This window comes from Capricornis sumatraensis, chromosome 20 (genome assembly GCF_032405125.1).
Source record: "Capricornis sumatraensis isolate serow.1 chromosome 20, serow.2, whole genome shotgun sequence".
Lineage (NCBI taxonomy): Eukaryota > Metazoa > Chordata > Mammalia > Artiodactyla > Bovidae > Capricornis > Capricornis sumatraensis.
The window spans coordinates 27,366,906-27,385,172 of NC_091088.1; the positions used below are offsets into that span (position 1 = coordinate 27,366,906).

Here is an 18,267-nt window from a genome sequence, read left to right on the forward strand (position 1 = left end):
TGCTTAAACTTTAGGGCCTTTCATTTGCATGCATTCCAAGGCCTGGTACCTAATTTTTAATTCATATTTATGTATTCTTTCCTTAAAGAGAGCCCACAGTATTTACACTTCAAACCCCACCAAACCTGGATCTGCCCCTTTGCAGGAGGTCTCTGAGAGACCCAACCATTATTCTGCTAAAGATTCACAAGCACGAAAGAAATCCACATGGTGTGGGAGGTGTGGCCTTTCCATGTAGTCTCCACCTTGGATGCCAAATCTGAAATTTGCAGGAAGGTCCACATTGTAGGCCAGGCAAGGACAACACCCCATGGAATGGGATGTAGAAAGAGGGTGGAGGTCAGGAATGCGCAGAATTATTGGACCGGTTCCAACTGACTTCCTGAGTCCACTCTGGTACCTCCAGGACTCAGTAGTGTCCAGGTTCAACTCTGGTTGCATAGCCCAGAACAGTGGAGAGACAGTGGCTCGCGGTCTAGAATTCTCTCACTAGCCCTGGCTGTTCTTCTGTGTCTGTGTGTGCCTCAGTCGCTCAGTTGTGTCCAATTCTTTGCGACCCATGGACTGTAGCCCACCAGGCTCCTCTGTCCATGGAATTCTCCAGCTACTGGGAGACGGGCCTCCTCCAGGGAATACTGGAATGGGTTGCCATGCCCTCCTCCAGGGAATCTTCCCAACTCAGGGACTGAACTTGCGTCTCTCATGTCTCCTGCACTGGCAGGCGGGTTCTTTAGCACTAGCGTCACCTGGGAAGCCTATTAAGGCCTGTCTTAATAACTAGCTACTGGCCTTGGTGGAGTAACTTAACCTCTTTGGGCCTACATTTAAGATAACAGTGGGTGATTTCAAAGTGTTTTGCTTAAATCGCCTTGTCCATCACTGTATTCCCATTGTTGAGTACAATGTAATAATATTAAAAGTAATCATTAGCATTGTTTTATATTAATAGCAAAAATTTACGTAGTGCTTATAGATGAGCAAACTGAAGTACAAAGCTGTTACTAAATTTCCCCAGATCATTCATAGAGTAAATGGTGAGGCTGTGATTCAAATCCATGCAGTCTGGCTCCAGAGTCCCCCTTTTCAATACACTACATTTTCAATAAATATCTTTTTTTTTTAAACTAGTAGAGTTTATTTTTTAGAAAACTTCTAGAGTTACAGAAAAATTGAGCCGACAGTACAGAGAGTCTGAGGAACATAGCAAATCAGCAAATGAAGTATCCTTTGTTTGAGACCATGATTCATTACCGAAGATACATGGAAAAGGAATTGGTGAGCTCTCTACTTGGGTAGGTTCCTCTACTTAATTCTCACAGCTAGCTGCTTTGTTAAATAGGTAGCATTAACAGCATTTTGCATTGAGGAAACTAAGGCTCAGAGAGGGTAGGGGGCTTGTCCTAGGTCACACAGCAGATGAAGGTTGAGGACCAGAAAGCTACGATATGTCCGATTCTAAAGGTAATGTTTGCCTCTCTATAAACTTCACCGTCCTATCATTTGCCTGTAGTGCCTGAGAGAGTTCTAAAAATGCTTTGTAGGGACCTCCCTGGTGGTCCAGTGGTTGAGACTCCGGGCTTCCAGTGCAGGGGGTGTGGGTTTGATCCCTGGTCAGGGAACTAAGATCCCACATGCCTTGTGTGCACTCCAAAACAAGCAAACAAAAGCTTTGTATTCTTTTTTTATCTTTTGGTCCAGGAAGGTGGATGAGGCAATGACTGTGATTCCATTTTACAGAGGAGGCTCTGTGTGTGTGTGTTAGTCACTCAGTTGTGTACAATTCTTTGCGATCCCATGGACTGTAGCTCTCCAGGCTCCTCTGTCCCTGGAATTCTCCAGGCACGAATACTATAGTGGGTTGCCATTTCCTTCTCCAGGGGATCTTCCCGACCCAGGGATCAAACCCAGGTCTCCCACATTGCAGGCAGATTCTTTACCATCTGAACTACCAGGGAAGTACTCGGGCTTTAAAAATTAAGATCCTGTGGTAAGTGTTGAGGTAGATTCAGGACTGAAACACCAGTTTGTTGACTCTCCTCCCTTTTTCATCCAAGCATCCCTCCATCAAAACTACCTCCCTGCACGTTGACTCTTGCTGAGCCCATACAGAGGAAATCCCGTGTTTGCTATGAGTCCCCAAGGGGCTGCCCCTCTTACCAGGGGTTTTGCCAAGAAAAACTTTTCCAAAACTGAAGCTTTGACTCCATTTAGGTCCTGTACTACACGTTTAGCATTTTATCTGCTGGGTGGCCAAAGCATGGAGAGAAAAGGTTAACTGACATTTTGTTTTTTCACCTGTGTGTAACCAGCCCAAGGTGGGGAGCTGGCCATTTTCAGTTAAAGAAGGTTGTGCCTGATTCAGATGGCAAGATCAGAAACCGCATCGCCATAGAGGTTGAAAACGGGTTGGAAACTCGTTTTCTGATGGCAGCAAAGAAAATATTCCCACTCTGCCCTCAGCTTGCAGGCCAACATAAGTATACGTCTGAAGCAAGCAAATTATCTTTGGCACTTCCCCTTCCTTGACAGCCTTGAGCTGGAGGCACCCAACTTATTACCCCAGAGCAGAGCATATTCTTGTTTGTTTGTGTTTGCTAGATCATCTCATCTTGAAAAAATTTCAAACCTACAGAAATGGTACCTCCTAGATTAAGAAGGGCTTAATTCACTTTTAAAATATTTAAATTTTGTATACAATTTTTAAAGATTGCACTTCATTTGCAGTTGTTACAAAATGTTGGCTATATTCCCCATGTTGTACAATACATCCTATCTTACACCCAGTAGTTTGTACTTTTTCTAGAAGAAGCCAGTGATTCAGTTTATTATGCACCCTTCCAGAGATATTTCATATATATGCAAGAAAATATAACTGTATGTGTGTATTCTTGGGTTTTCTATTTTAATTTTTTACTTTCTTAAAATGTTCCTAGATCAATCTTTTTTTTTTTTCTTTAATACTTATTTGGCTGTGCAGGGTCGTAGTTGCAGCATGTGAACTCTTAGTTGAGGCGTGTGGGATCTAGTTCCCTGCCCAGGGCTCAAACCCAGGCCCCCTGCATTATGAGCATGGGTCTTAACCACTGGACCATCAGGGAAGTCCTTGTATGTATGCATTCTTGTTTTACCTCTTATCCCTGTGATCGCATACACTATTATTCCACATCTTGGTTCTGTCACTTGAAATCATTCTGATTCCGTTCATAAAGAATATTCTCATCTTAAAAATTATTTAATCGTATTCCATTGTATGGATATTCCATAATTCGGTTAACCAGGCCCCCAAGATGATCACTTGTTTCCAAACTTTTGTTTCCAAACTTTTACTGATGGACTGTAATGAATAACCTTGTACATGTGTTATTCCTTAGAATGGATTGTAATAGAGACCAGAAATGAGGTTCTACTGTAAGATTGTATCTGGGACGTTTCATAAGTTCAGGTACTTAAAAAGCAGGTCATTTCTTGTCTCTCTTCTACACTCCTTTGATCTGGGGTTGGTAACCTAATCTTATATGCCCTATGTCTTAAAAGTTTCACTGGTGGTGTCTCTGGTGACAATGGTGATAAAATAACTTTTCTGAAGAGGTTACTTTCTTGTGCTGATACTGTCTGTTTCTCACAGATACCCTGTGCTCACCCCTGCTCAGGACATTAGCCAGTTAGTTCCATACAAATAATGCACATGTTACTTTAGCACCATGAATCTAATCTAGTCTGGGGTCCATCAGTGAATTTGTGTTCTGACCTTGGTGCCAGGTTAGAACACTTGAACCAGAAGTTCAGGCTTCATGTTGTTTGTATTTGGGGAATTAATCCAAGTTTCCCATGCATGCTGTTTGAAGATTTCAAAGCAGCATAGTAAAAAGGTACAAATACCAATAACAACAAAAAATAATACAGTTATTTCCCAAAGGACAGCTGTAAGGCAGGGCTGCAAAGTTAAATAGCCAGAAACATCCTCTGCGGCTTTTTCAAATTAGGTCTTATTATATGTATTTACTAGGACACATTTCAGATAAATAACTAAACTCCGTCTTTGTTAGCTCAGAGGAAATGAAGGTTCATAATCTAGCTAAAGGTGCAGCTGCCACACTAAACACACACACACACGCACACACAAACACCTCACCACTGCCACCACATCATGTCCCACATCCCACATCTTACATGCGTTTGGTTACATTGTAGCATTTTGACAAAAAAGTCATCTTATTCAGTTTCCTGCTTCCCAGATGGGCTACCCGATGTCAATTCTAGATTACAAAAAAAAAAAAAAAGACTATCTCATCCTTAAAAATATTTAGGAAAGGAAATATGTATATTTGTTTGATATATATATATTTCAAACATATATGTATATATATATGTATGAAAGTGGAGATGTTAATTGCACAGTTGTGTCCAACTCTTTGCAACCCCACAGACAGTAGCCCAATAGGCTCCTCTGTCCATGGAATTCTCCAGGTAAGAATACTGGAGTGGGTTGCCATTGCCTTCTTCAGGGGATCTTCCCTACCCAGCGTCGAACCCGGGTCTTCTGCATTGCAGGCAGAATCTTTACTGTCTGAGCCACCAGGCAAGCCTGATATATATATGTATACATATATGTAAAGGAAAGGTCCTGGAGAAGGGGATGGCAACATACTTCGGTACTCTTGCCTGGAGAACTCCATGGACAGAGGAGCAGGACCAGGCTGCGGTCCCTGGAATCACACCTGGAATCACAGAGTCGGACACGACTCTGCGACTAACTTCAACTTTTCAAAGGACAGACAGCACAGCTTCTGAGAACCCTTCCAGCTTTAAAATAAGTAGCCACTCTCATCATCAAGAAGTTCTCCTATGTATCTAACTGTTAACTATGGAAATAATTGTCACCCTGAGGCCTGGGCATGATACATGACAAGTTCATTTGTTTAATAAACCTTTGTTGAGCATCTTCTGTGGACCAGGCGCTGCCACAGCACGGAGGATGTGGTAGACAGACAAAGATCCTGGCCCATGGGGCTTACGTTCTATTGGAGGCAGGGAGACAGTAAACAATGAGATACAGTGTATCATATGGTGCTAAGTGATATGAGATACAAGGGATACAGTAGGGAGTGTGAGTGGGGGGGGGTGGTCATCATTTTAATTTATGTGTTTAGGGAAGGCCTCACTGAGAGAGTAGCATCTGAACAACATCCCTGAGGAGGGGAGGTGGTATAATTGGTAACCCTTCAGGCACAAAGTAAATAAGCTTCCTCCTTTGTGGTATAATTTGAAGGTAAGCCTTTTTTTGTTTCCAGCTGTTCTTTTCATCAACTAATCATGATCCCTAAAATTCCTTTATTAGTGATACACACTTAGGTTAAAAAGCTAAAATAAAAAGCATGCAGTTTTGTGAACATAACATTGTAAAGCAACTGTACTCCAATAAAAAAATAATTAAAAAATACACAATTCTGAACTATTAAAACCTTAGGGTGAATTTGTTTATCCGCTACTTTTGTAAATTTTATTGAGGGCATAGAGTAAGGTGATTGAACTGGTAGAGGTGTGTGAGGCAATCACAGATTTGGGGACGTGCAGGGAGCAAGAGTGTGACATGAGGCCATGGGTTGCTGCAGCTGGGATCCAAGGACCAAATGCTCCTTAAGAACTGTCTCATTTTTGCCTGCTGTCCCCCCGCCCATGTTGCCCAGTCCTGGGCATGATTCCTCCTAACTGTACCGCTGAAAGAGGCACTCTGGGATGCAGGATGCAGGCTGATGTGTGGTTTAATAATGCATCTCCTGAGGGGCTCGGAGGGTTTGGAGTCATGCTACAGACAGTCATATGAAAGGGGACACACAGGGAAGCAAGTCTGAGTGTTAGTCTGGGTATTTTAACAGCTCTCAGAAAAATAAACAAGTCAGGACACTCTAAAGTTTAGTCCTTAAGGAAAGAGAGCAGCATTATATATGGTGACATTCACCTCACTTTTTTCTTTAACTGTAAGGCTGCATTGGGTCTTCATTTCTGTACCTGAGTTTTTCTCTAGTTGTGGGGAGCGGGGCCTCCTCTCTAGTTGTGGTGCGGGGGTTTCTCATTGCAGTGACTTCTTTTGTCGCAGAGCATGGGCTCTAGAGTGCTCGGACTTCACTAGTTGCAGCATCCAAGGTCAGTCACTTCGGCACTGGGACTTAATTGGCCCAAGGCATGTGGGATCTTCCTGCAGCAGGGATCACACCTGTGTCCCCTCCATTGACAGGTGGATTTTTATCCACTGGACCACCAGGGAGGCCTCACCTCATCTTTTGAAATGAGATTATCCCCTATGTCTGATTCTTAGGTTTACCTTGGTTTCTATAAGTCCCATTCTCAAAAAAAAAAAAAAGAAAGAAAGAAAGAAAAAAGCTTCTATAGAGAAAAGCTTTAGACCCTGGCTCACAAATTCAAATGTCTACAGGGGGCAGACGGTAATGGACACAAACAGGTAGGGATGGGTGGGGACTGAGACACACAAAAGAGTGCTTGCCTCTTCTCAGCTCCTGGGAGTGTTAACTAGGAATTAGAATTCAGTATTGCTAGGATTTCTCCATTTTCAGCAGAAGTTGGAAATCCATATTTCTAGGCCAAAATCTTCTGATTTTTAAATGAGAGCAACCAGCCCAAGAGAGTTGGATGCACTGGGCAGGCCATGTATGATGTCTGGTATAAAACAGAGAATTTTGGTACATTATGGAACATGATAGCAGAAGTAGACAGAGGAGGGACATCTGATCAACCTTCTATTAAGAAGATAAATTTTTTAGAGAGTTGACTGGCTTTGCCAAAGTTCTGCCTCACCTATTTAACCAGTTATCTTGGGAAATAAATCAAAGTTTCCCAGCTATACTGTTTGAAAAATTCAGAAAATGCTGAACAGAGAAGTCAGAGGCCTGGGTCCCAGGGTTGGTGCTTTCACAGACTCACGGGACCACCTTGGGTGGATTTCTTAGTCCCTTGTGGTTTAATCTCCTTATCTGAAGAATGAAGGGCTGGACTGAAGGGATTTTTCAAAATATCCCCCTCCAAGCCCAGAAAGTCTTCAGAGATGCCTTTCTGAGGGTAGGGAAGGACAGGGGGTGCCTAAGCTTACAGAAAGGCTCCTCAGCCTTGGTTCTGTTTTTTCATTCAGGACTTCTGCTTTTCTGTGTTTTAGACTTTGAGCTTCTGGAAAAAATAATAATAATAATCTTTTTAAAGAAAGAAGTTCCTTGTCTTCAGAAGGATTTCAAAATCATTGAATTAATTTATCAATATCAGTAAGATGTTATTAGGTAAGGTTTGCAAACTCTGTGAGGCCTGCAGCTAATCAGAACGATAGGACTTTCCTCCATTGGTCTACCACAGCTTGTCTGTTTTACCTGCTATTAACCTATAAACCAAATCAACAAGCAGCCAACAAATAGTTTGGGAAGACTAGACACATGACCCAGCTCAATAGATTGTTTTCAGGGGATTAAAGAAAATCTTTGTTTTGATGAACAGAGGTGGGTTTTGTTTTTGTTTTTTAATTAATTTATTTATTTGTCTGCATCAGGTCTTAAGTTGTGATATATGGAATCTTTACTTGTATCACATGGACTCTGTAGTTGTAGTGTGTGGGCTTAGTTGCCCTGCGGCAAGTAGGGTCTTAGCTCCCTGACCAAGGATGAACCCCTGTCCCCTGCATTGGAAGGTGGATTCTTAGCCACTGGACCACCAGGGAAGTCCCCAGATGTGTTCTTTTGTGATACTATGTATACATATACAGTAGAGTCATATGTGCTACTAAATAAGCTTTTCTTGGGGTGGGGTGGGGGGCGGGGTGGGGTGCGGCATGGGGGGAGCTTCCCTGTGGCTCAGATGGTAATGAATCTGCTTGCAATGTGAGAGACCTGGGTTTGATCCATGGGTCAGGAAGATCCCTTGGAGAAGGGAATGGCTGCCCACTCCAGTATTCTTGCCTGGAGAATCCTATGGACAGAGGAGCCTGGTGGCTACAGAAGCGTCAAACACGACTTAGTGACCAAACACAGCAACAACAAAGCTTTTCTTGGTTCACATGACTTGGTAAATTGTATCAGCATTTTACAGTGATCTGTCAGTGGGAGAAATCTGAAAATCACTCAGTTGACTTTTAAAAATTAGCTATGATTTATTGGTAACCTAAATTGTGCTGGTTTTATGTATATCATCTCTAAGCTTCAGATTATTTACACTGTAAAAGAGATGGTTTTTTTATTTTTATTTTTTTAATAGCTCAAGGACAAAATTATAAACTTTATTAAAATAAATGCAATTTATATTTTCAAGTATAGCAGCTGAGTCAGAGATCACCTGCTGCTGCTGCTGCTAAGTTGCTTCAGTCGTGTCCGACTCTGTGTGACCCCATAGATGGCACCCAACAGGCTTCTTCATCCCTGGGATTCTCCAGGCAAGAATACTAGAGTGGGTTGCCATTTCCTTCTCCAAAAAGAGATGTTTTTAATCTCTATTTTACAAATAAATAAAGTCTAGGTGAGATTAAAGACTTACCAGGACCACATAGGATTCTAATCCATACCTGTCCCAGCATATTCTCAGCCAGACAACCTCTAAGGTTGCTTTTAACCTTGAGAAGTTAGGAGGCAGGAGTTCTGTTTTAAGCTGTCCTGGGATCAACTGCAAAACTGCCATCAACTTGCAACTTTCTATATCCTCTTACCTACTGAAACCCTGGAATAGAATTTTAAACTCATAGCTATTCAAGTTCAGTGCCCTGATCTTGACTAGATAGAGGCTCTCTGAATTTATTGGTTTTTAAGTAATTTTATTCATTTATTTTTAGCTGTGCTTGGTCTTTGTGGCTGCTTGGGCTTTTCTCTAGTTGTGGCAAGAGGGGGCTACGCTCCTGTGGCAAGAGGGCTTCTCATTATGGTGGCTTCTCATTGGGGAACACGGGCTCTAGGGCTCTTGGGCTTCAGTAGCTGCAGTTCCTGGGCTCTGGAGCACAGGCCCAGTAGCTGTGGCATATGGGTTCAGCTGCCCTGCAGCATGTGGGATCCTCCTGGGTTAGGGATTAAACCCCTGTCTCCTGCACTGGCAGGTGGATTCTGTACTCCTGAGCCACCAGGGGAGCCCCAAGGCTTTCTGAATTTAAATAGTCCCTTCCATAGCCTAGACATCTTTTGCGGAAGATGAAAGAACTTTAAAGGGTGGAAATAGACTTTTGGGGATGAATAAATGGATTTATTGTGTTATTTCTGGATTTGGCCTAGCTGAGTTTCTCCTGTTGCAGAGGAAATGGCTTTCCCTGTTGGGTGATCTGGTTTAATGGATTCAGGGACAGCTTCTTCAGCACTTTGCTGGACACTTCGTATATCCTGGGTGGACACTTCGTATATCCTGGGTAAACATTTCTAATTACTGTAACCACTGTTTTTTTTTTTTTTGGTAGTTTTTTGTTTTTTTGCTTAAAAGTTCATTGTAAGACGGGAGACCAGTAATTTTTATTTTTTTTAATTAATTTTTTAATTGGAGGATAATTGCTTTACAATGTTGTATTGGTTTTGACCATACAACAACTTGAATCCCTTGCCTCTTGAGCCTCCCTCCCGCCCAGTAATTTTCATTTGCACACTGCAACATTTTCAGAGAAAGTTTGTGTATATTACTAGCAAGAAACGACGTGGGGCAGGGAGCATAGGTGTTCTGATTCTCATTTAATAGGCAAGAAAAATTGCTGACCATTCATTCAGTTGGCAAGTGATAGGGCCTGGATGGTAACTCAAATATTTCTACTTCTAATCCTGTGTGCATGCTCATTTTATTATAGTTATTTAGGTTTTCTAACTGGAGGGGAAACAACATTGACTTTTAGCATGAATCTAGCTTTTGTGAACAGTTCTGATGGTGGTTTTGAAAAATATAGAAGAAAACAGTTTATTAAGTTGCACAGTTTGAGGGAAATACCAATAACCATTGCTTTTCCTTAAAAAAAAAAAGGAGGTCTCAATTTTATGTAAGGTCTAAAAGTTTAGAGTTTGCCATAACAAAAAGTATGGACAAGTGTTTCTTTTCCGTTTTTTTTTTTTTTTTTTTTTTTAGTATTTATGTATCTATTTGGCTGTCTGGGGTCTTAGTTGCAATCCAGGGGATCTTGGTCTTCATTGGACCACGAGAGATCTTTAGTGGCAGCATGTGGGATCTAGTTCCCTAACCCAGAATGGAACCTGGGCCCCCTGCATTGGGAGCTCAGAGTCTTAGCCACTGGACCACCAGCGAAGTCCTTGGACAAGTGTTTCTGAGCCAACCACTACTTGATCTCTGTTTCTTACAAAGAAGAAGATGGAATTTGGACACATCCCTCTTCTGGGAGCGTTGTTTTTTTGCTTGCTTTGCACTTGAGTGATTGCCTTTGATTTCTACAGCTAAATGAAGAAGTTTGTTGATGACTTTCTTTTATGAAGGAAGAAAAGTGCTGGAACTTTCCCCTTTGAGTTTGAGGTTTTCAGAGCAGGTATTAACAGATGAGGGCTTCCCTGGTGGCTCAGTGGTGAAGAATCCTCCTGTCCCATTGCAGGAGATGCAGGTTCAATCACTGGTCAGGAAGAATCCCCTGGAGTAGGAAATGACAACCCACTCCAGTATTCTTACCTGAGAAATCCCAGGGACAGAGGACCCTCGCTGGGTTGCAAAGAGTTGGACATGACTTAGAGACTAAATAACAACTAACAGATGAACCTCGGTTACTTGAACACCTTGTCTTTTTCCTGAGAGGTTAATTTTTCGTCTGGTTTATGCCAAATTCTGCCCCTTTGTGATAACAAGGCAGGTATTCAGAAGCCACAGAGGTAGTCTAAAGAACACTTTGAGTTTCCCTAAACAGAGGTGACACAGGAATGACTCACCTAGAGGACAAGAGCATGGTAGTTGGGTAGTTATTCTGTTCCATGTCACTTAGACCAGTACTTTCTACCTCGGTTACACAAGCAAAGACACAAAGAGCTTTTAAAACATATTGGTGCCTGAGACCCATCACCTCTAGGTTGGGGCGGGGTCTAAGCAAAGGTAGTTTTTAAGTTTCCCCAGTGATGCTAGTATGCAGTAAGGTTTGAGAATCTCCAGCCAAGGCTTCCAGTATCTTGCTCAAAACCAGGTGGGATAACCCCAAATGATAACAGTTCTTCCAGCCAGGACATTACAGATATGTTGGGTAAGCGGTTCATCAGTATAAAGTAGACATTTATCTTTTTTTAATGAGAGTTTATTTTTTTTTTTTGTCGGAGCATAGTTGATGAACATGTTGTATTGGTTTCAGGTGTATAGGAAAGTCATTCAGTCATACGTACAGGTGTACCTGTTCTTTTTCAATTCTTTTCTCATTCAGGTTATCACAGAATATTGAGGAGAGTTCCCTGTGCTATACAGCAGGTCTTTGTTGGTTATCTATTATAAATACAGTAGTGAAAATACACATTTCTTGAGCACCAGTGTTCTAGGTGCTGGAAATATTTCCAGGAGCAAGACTGGCCCTGCCTCGGCCTCCAGAATCTTGCTTTCTAGTGGGCAGAGACAAACACACAAACACGACTGTGGTGTTAAGAAGGGAACACACTGAGTAATCAGGCGCCGAGGAAAGCCTCTAAAAGGAATCATCTTTGGAAAATCTGAAGGAGCAGCTGAACCCAGAGCCTACGGTAAGGCAGAGGGAATAGAGGGTGAAAAAACTCCCAAGACAAGGAGAGTGGTGTGTTTGAGGAACAGAAAAGCCTGCAGTCCCTTTCGTTTATTTAGAAAGGGGAGTGGCAGAGAGTGAGCAAGCTCTAGCCTGACATTGCTTATAGTTTGCACACATCACTCAGCATGTCCCTGCCAAACGGTACACACTCTGCAAAGGGAACCCAAAGAGAAGTGTCCCCCAGGAGCCAGGGTACTGTGTGCTGCACACAGGGTTCCACAGGATTAGCAAAAAATTGCTAACTATGAGAAAAAGCTAGGCAGACCTCTGTGACACTGAGATAAACTGTGAAAAGGGGTAAATTCAATTATATATTTGATATCCAGAGGATTTGGCCTAACATTTTAGTCTTTTATCTTGTTACTAGCCATCACTCAAATACAGTCTATCAGTGTGGCAGAACTGGCCTCATTTTGGAACAAATTCAGTTTTCTGACATACTGTTTTTGAGGTTTCTACCCAGCCAAATTTTTTGGAAGGTGGGATGTTTGTCAAATATCTGTAATGTTGGAGAAATCAAACTTGTGCCTATGGTGGTTTAGTCACAAAGTTGTGTCCGACTCTTGCGACCCCATGGATTGTAGCCCACCACGCTCCTCTGTCCATGGGATTTCACAGGCAAGAATACTGGAGTGGGTTGCCATTTCCTTCTCCAGGGGATTTTCCCAACCTAGGAATCAAACCCCAGTCTCCTGCATTGCAGGCAGATTCTTTACCGACTGAGAGGCTTAATTTCTATCAATATCTTGTTTTAAGAAACATTGACTCAGTTCCTTTGCTTGTTTTCATAAAGACTTCTACTTCAGGATTGCAGGATCTGGGAATTCCCCGATGGTCCAGTGGTTAGTACTCCTTGGTTTCCCTCCTGGGGGCCCAAGTTCAGTCCCTGATTGGGGAACTAAGATGAGGTCCCCCAAGCTATGAAGCGCTTCAGTCCCTGATTGGGGAACTAAGATGAGGTCCCCCAAGCTATGAAGCGCAGCCAAAAAATTAAAAAGATGTTCAGGGTTACTAACTGCTTACTGTGTAATGGTAACCAGAGGGGAAAAAAGCTACACTGATTTATTTTCAGCAAAGCTTTCTAAGGCCTCTCTGCTCTTGAATTTAAGACAATTTTTTTTCAATCATGTAACCTGGAATTAATTTTCCTGGTTGGCATGTTGTTATTCATTCTCTATAAAACAAACCATGGGGTTCAGTGCAGAGAAAACAGCTATAATTAATATGTATCCTCAACCAGAATGTCCAAGAATTCCAATAGTCCCCTCATGCTTTTACATAAGAGATGGTATGTTTCCCTGATAAAATAAAAGTGCTTTAAAAGAGGATCTTAATAAGAAAGATAGCCGTTCTGAAGAAATCCATATGAGGCAAGAAAAAAAACATTCATTTTTTTTAAAAAATACAAGACTAAAGTAATTGTTAAAGATTTTATTCTTAGCAATAATACATGAGATCTGTAAGCTCTTTCCAAGACACAACAGGAAGTGTGAAACCTGGCCGATGGCTTATGGAAAGTTGGTGACCAAATTATAGTCGTGGCTATAATGAATAAGGAAAAACAAGTCAAGAAATATCCACAGGAAACCTGGGGCAATTTTCTCTTTTTTGAAGCTGAAAGTTGGATTTCAATTGCACCAGGATGGATTCGTCCTTGAAATAAGATGCCCATAATACCTCTAAAACAAACTAGTTGATTAGAAAAATATGCGTCTACAGTTTCCATTAGTCCTTAGGCTCTGTGATGTAGAGCATACATTTTTTTTTTAAGTACACAAATCACAGTACCTGTAAGGTAAGTATTAGGAAATTAATAAAAATAGTTAATTAGTGGGTGTTTATTTACTTTACAAAACTTGTCACAAGTCAAAGGGCCGTGCCTATTTTTTCACTGTTATATTTCCAGCACCTAGTGCTGCACCTGACACCTCACAGGTATTCTTTTCTTTTCTTTTTTGGCCACACCATGAGGCTTGCAGGATCTTAGTTCTCTCACTAGAGATTGAACCCACATACTCTCTGAGATACTATTTTTGAGTTCTCTACCCATCCAGACTTTCTGGAAGGTGGGATGTTTGTCAGAAATCTGTGTGTGTGTGTGTGTGTGCGCACGCTCAGTTGTGTCTGACTCTTTGCGACCCCATGGACTGTAACCCTCCAGGCTCCTCTGTCCGTGGGATTTCCCAGGCAAGAATACTGGAGTGGGTTGCCATTTCCTACCCCAAGGGATCTCCCTGACCCAGGGATCGAACCCTTGTCTCTTGCATCTCCTGCATTGGCAGGCTGTTTCTTTACCACTGTACCACCTGGGAAGCCCAAAGATCTGTAATGGAGAAATCAAATATAAGCCTGTAGAAGGCTTAATCTCTATGACTTTCCTGGTTTCACTGCCCTAGGCAGTGAAAGCGTCGAGGCCTAACCACAGGACCACCAGGAAATTCCCACTCACAGATATTCTTTAAATATTTGTTGAATGAATTAATTTCTTAAATAGCAGCTGCACATTATACACTTCATCCCCTCAAACTTGATTTAGAAACTTCTCCAGGAGTGTTTATGTTACCCAAAGAAAAGCAGATGGACAAAGAGAGGGAATAAGATGCTCAGGATGTCTTATTAAGGAAAACAGCAAAACCTCTTTTAAGATTAGGACAAGCAACTGTTGTGTGTGTGTTTTTTTTTTTCTTTTGCCATGCCATGAAGCATGTGGGATCTTAGTTTCCTGACCAGGGATCAAACCCAGACCCTTGGCAGTGAGAGCAAGCAGTCCTAGCCCTTGAACCGCCAGGAGATTCCCAGGACAAGCAACTGTAGAAAATCAAAACAGTGAAAGATTTGAACTGTCAAGCAGGATCATGCTGTGAGGTATATTCCTAACTAAAAGCAGGGGATAAAATAGATACAATTTAGACTCTAAAGTCTTTCCCTGATTAAGTAGGCCTAAGATAAGAGTCTGAAGAACGGCCGCCTGGCTGAATATATCCTTTGGATGTTTTTATCAGCAGCCTCTAGATTTGAAAACAGTGCTGAACATACTTTTAATCGATCTTTGAGGTGCTCTAAGCTACAACTGAAAGCCGACCCTCTTTTCTATTTGCTTGAACAAGAGCCTGAAAAGGGAAGCTAAAGAGCATTCTAGTGATGTCCTTTACCCCTGTTCTGAAAAGAACCTGTATTTTCCATGGAATTCAGGAAATTTCACAACACCCAGAGGCTAATGTGAAGTTAGTTTTTACTCACTACTGAAGGAAATGGCAACCTACTCCAGTATTCTTGGCTGAAAAATCCTCTGGACAGAGGAGCCTGGCAAGTCCATGGGGTCGCAGAATCAGACACAACTGAGTGCATGCATTCACACACACATGAACCAACTAAAGTTCCTTTCAGATTCCTTTCCTAAAGTGGAAAAGTATCTAAGCTCCTCAAGCTACTACTTATAATTGTGGAAAGATGGAAATCATGTTAGATTCCATAATATAATGGGGCACAAAACATTTTAAGTTATGAATCTACATAAAATGTGTAAAAGATTACAAAGTGTACTCTGTGAAAGAACTTTACTTTAGTGCTTCAGCCTGTGAATGAATGTCAAAGAAGATGAATGAAAAAATATTTTATCTACACACATTTGTTCAGTATTTATTACTAATAATTCATGATTATTTATATGGGAATAACAATCCCTTCTTCTGTAGCCAAGACAGTTCCCAGCCTGGTAGACATACATGGTGAGGGTATTTCAGTTCAGTTCAGTTCAGTCGCTCAGTCGTGTCCGACTCTTAGCGACCCCATGAACCGCAGCATGCCAGGCCTCCCTGTCCATCACCAACTCCCGGAGTAAATGCATATAAATTACCCCAAAGTCACCAAACTGGTGAGCTCAATGTGAGAAATAACAGTGCTACTCCAATAATCTTCAGATTTAAAAAATTATTTGCTGCTTAATTGATAAATATACTTAAAATGTATCTATTCCTTTTGCTCAACATGTGTGTATATATATATATACATATATACATAAATATCAGAGAAGGCAATGGCACCCCACTCCAATACTCTTGCCTGGAAAATCCTATGGATGGAAGAGACTGGTAGGCTGCAGTCCATGGGGTCACAAAGAATCGGACATGACTGAGCGACTTCACTTTCATGCATTGGAGAAGGAAATGGCAACCCACTCCAGTGTTCTTGCCTGGAGAATCCCAGGGACGGGGGAGCCTGGTGGGCTGCCGTCTATGGGGTCGCACAGAGTCAGACACAACTGAAGTGACTTAGCAGCATACATTAATATATGAATTTAATGATTGTAATACTGTAACAGAGTTGAAAGTTGCTAGTAGGCATTAGTTTTTTAAAAACAGCTTTATTGAAATAGTATTTACTTACCATAAAAATTCACATTTCAGTGATATTTAGTTGTACAAACATCACCACAATCTAATTTTAGAACATTTTCATTATTCCCCTCCCTCCCATAAGTATCTATTATCAGTCACTCTTCATTCTTCATCCCTTTCTCCCCAACCCAGCCGTAGGCAACCACTAATCCACTTCGTTTCTCCCTTGATTCCTTAGTCTGGACATTTCATGTAAATGCAACCATATATGTGGGCTTTTATATCTGGCTCTTATCATTCTGCAGAATGTTTTCAAGCTTCTTCCATGTTGTACCAGGTAGCAGTAGTCAATCAATTCTTTTTATGGTTGAATAATTTTCCATTGTGATGTAACACTTTGGTTCAGTTCATCATTTGATGGATATTTGGGTTGTTTCCACTTTGGCGCTATTATGAATAACACTGCTATGAACATCTCTGTGTAAGTTATACACATGTGTTCGTCTCACTGGGGCTTCTGGGTCATATAATAACTATGTTTAACCTTTAGAAGGATTGTTGACCAAAGTGGCTGCACCATTTTTTGAATACTTTCCTACCAGCAATGTATGAGGGTTCTAACTTCTCCACATCCTCATGGACACTTGTTATTGCCAATCTTTTTTACGACAGCCATCCTAATGGATGTGAAGTCATATTTCACTGTGGTTTTGATTTGCATTTTGTTAATAACTACCAATTATTAGAGTGCATTTTTTATGTGCATATTGGCTGTGGTATATCTTCATCAAAGAAACGTCTATTCAAAAATACTTTGCCTATTTTAAAATTGGATTTTTAAAAAATGGCTGGGTTGTAAGAGATCTTTATATATTCTGCATACTATACCTTTATCAGATGTATGATTTGCAGATATTTTCTGTCATTCTGTAGGTGTCTTTCTTTGCATTTTCTTTTTTTTTTTTTTTTTGAGGTGCTAAATACTCTTTATTTGATGCTATACATAAACCACACTAAAATGCCTTTCTTTAAGGAGAAGGCTAAATTTTAGATAGAGAATTTTAATTAAATTGGCATAGTTTATAAAACCAAACAGATAAAGTGGACTTTGTCAGTGTATTTTCAATCCTTGCTTTAACAGGCTAATGAACACAACTTGAAACACGTGTGAATCCTCCTCTGTTCTATGAGACAGTGAAGGGACCTTTTCAGTATTTAAATATATTAATATAACCAGTTATAGAAATCTAAATATAAAACCAATCTCTTATAGGTTTTGAGAAGGAATGCACCATCTCCCTAAAAAGTTTCATATTCCTTATTCAAGTTCAATCATCTCTTTAGAATGGGAAAAGTGACAGTACTTGTTGAACCAAAATTACTATCAAAATTTAAAAAGCTGACATATTTGTTTAGCCACAGACCAATCTTATTTAAATCAGGACTGTCCAACAGAATTATTCCATCAGCCATTCATGATCTGAATTCTAGTGTATGAGCTCAATTTAAATATGGTACACATAAAAAGTCATGAGACACTTCTGTTTCATAATAAATAAGGCAGTGGCCAACTATTACTCATTGGTAGCTTTTTTGAGATAAGCTATCAAGTCCTCCCTCTCTCCCTTCTTCTTAATGCCAGCAAAGATCATCTTGGTTCCAGGGATGTACTTCTTGGGATTCTCCAAGTACTCCATCAGCATCTCCTCTCCCCAGGTGATACCTTTGTTTTTGTTGGCATCTGTGTAAGAGAATCCAGCAGCCTGACCTGTCTTTCGTCCAAACAGACCATGGAGGTTTGGCCCAGTCTTGTGCTTCCCTCCCTTTTCCACAGTATGGCACTGGGCACACTTCTGAACAAAAATCTTCTTGCCCTTTTCAACATCACCCATTTTAAAATCGTTCTTTTTCTGTGCGCGACCGAGAAGTTCCCGCTCACAAGCCGAACGTCCCGCTTTCTATGCATTTTCTTAATAGTGTCCTTTGAAGCACAGAAGTTTTCTGTTTTGACATTCAGTTTATCTATTTTTTTCTTTGGTTGCTTGTGCAAAAGTTTTTTTATTTGAATGAAGTCCAATTTATATTTTATTTTATTCTTTATGCTTTTGGTATCATATATATGAAACCATTGCCTAACCCAAGTTCCTGAAGATTTACTCCTGTGTTTTTTTCTTAGAGTGCTATAGTTTTACCTCTTACATTTGGGTCTATGATCCTTTT

General features: G+C 41.0%; 1 pseudogene; it reads right to left on the minus strand.

Annotated features, from left to right (window-relative positions):
- Positions 1 to 17,555: 17,555 nt before the first annotated feature.
- LOC138096457 (cytochrome c pseudogene) lies at positions 17,556 to 17,997 on the minus strand (annotated as a pseudogene).
- Between the last annotated feature and the right edge of the window lie 270 nt (positions 17,998 to 18,267).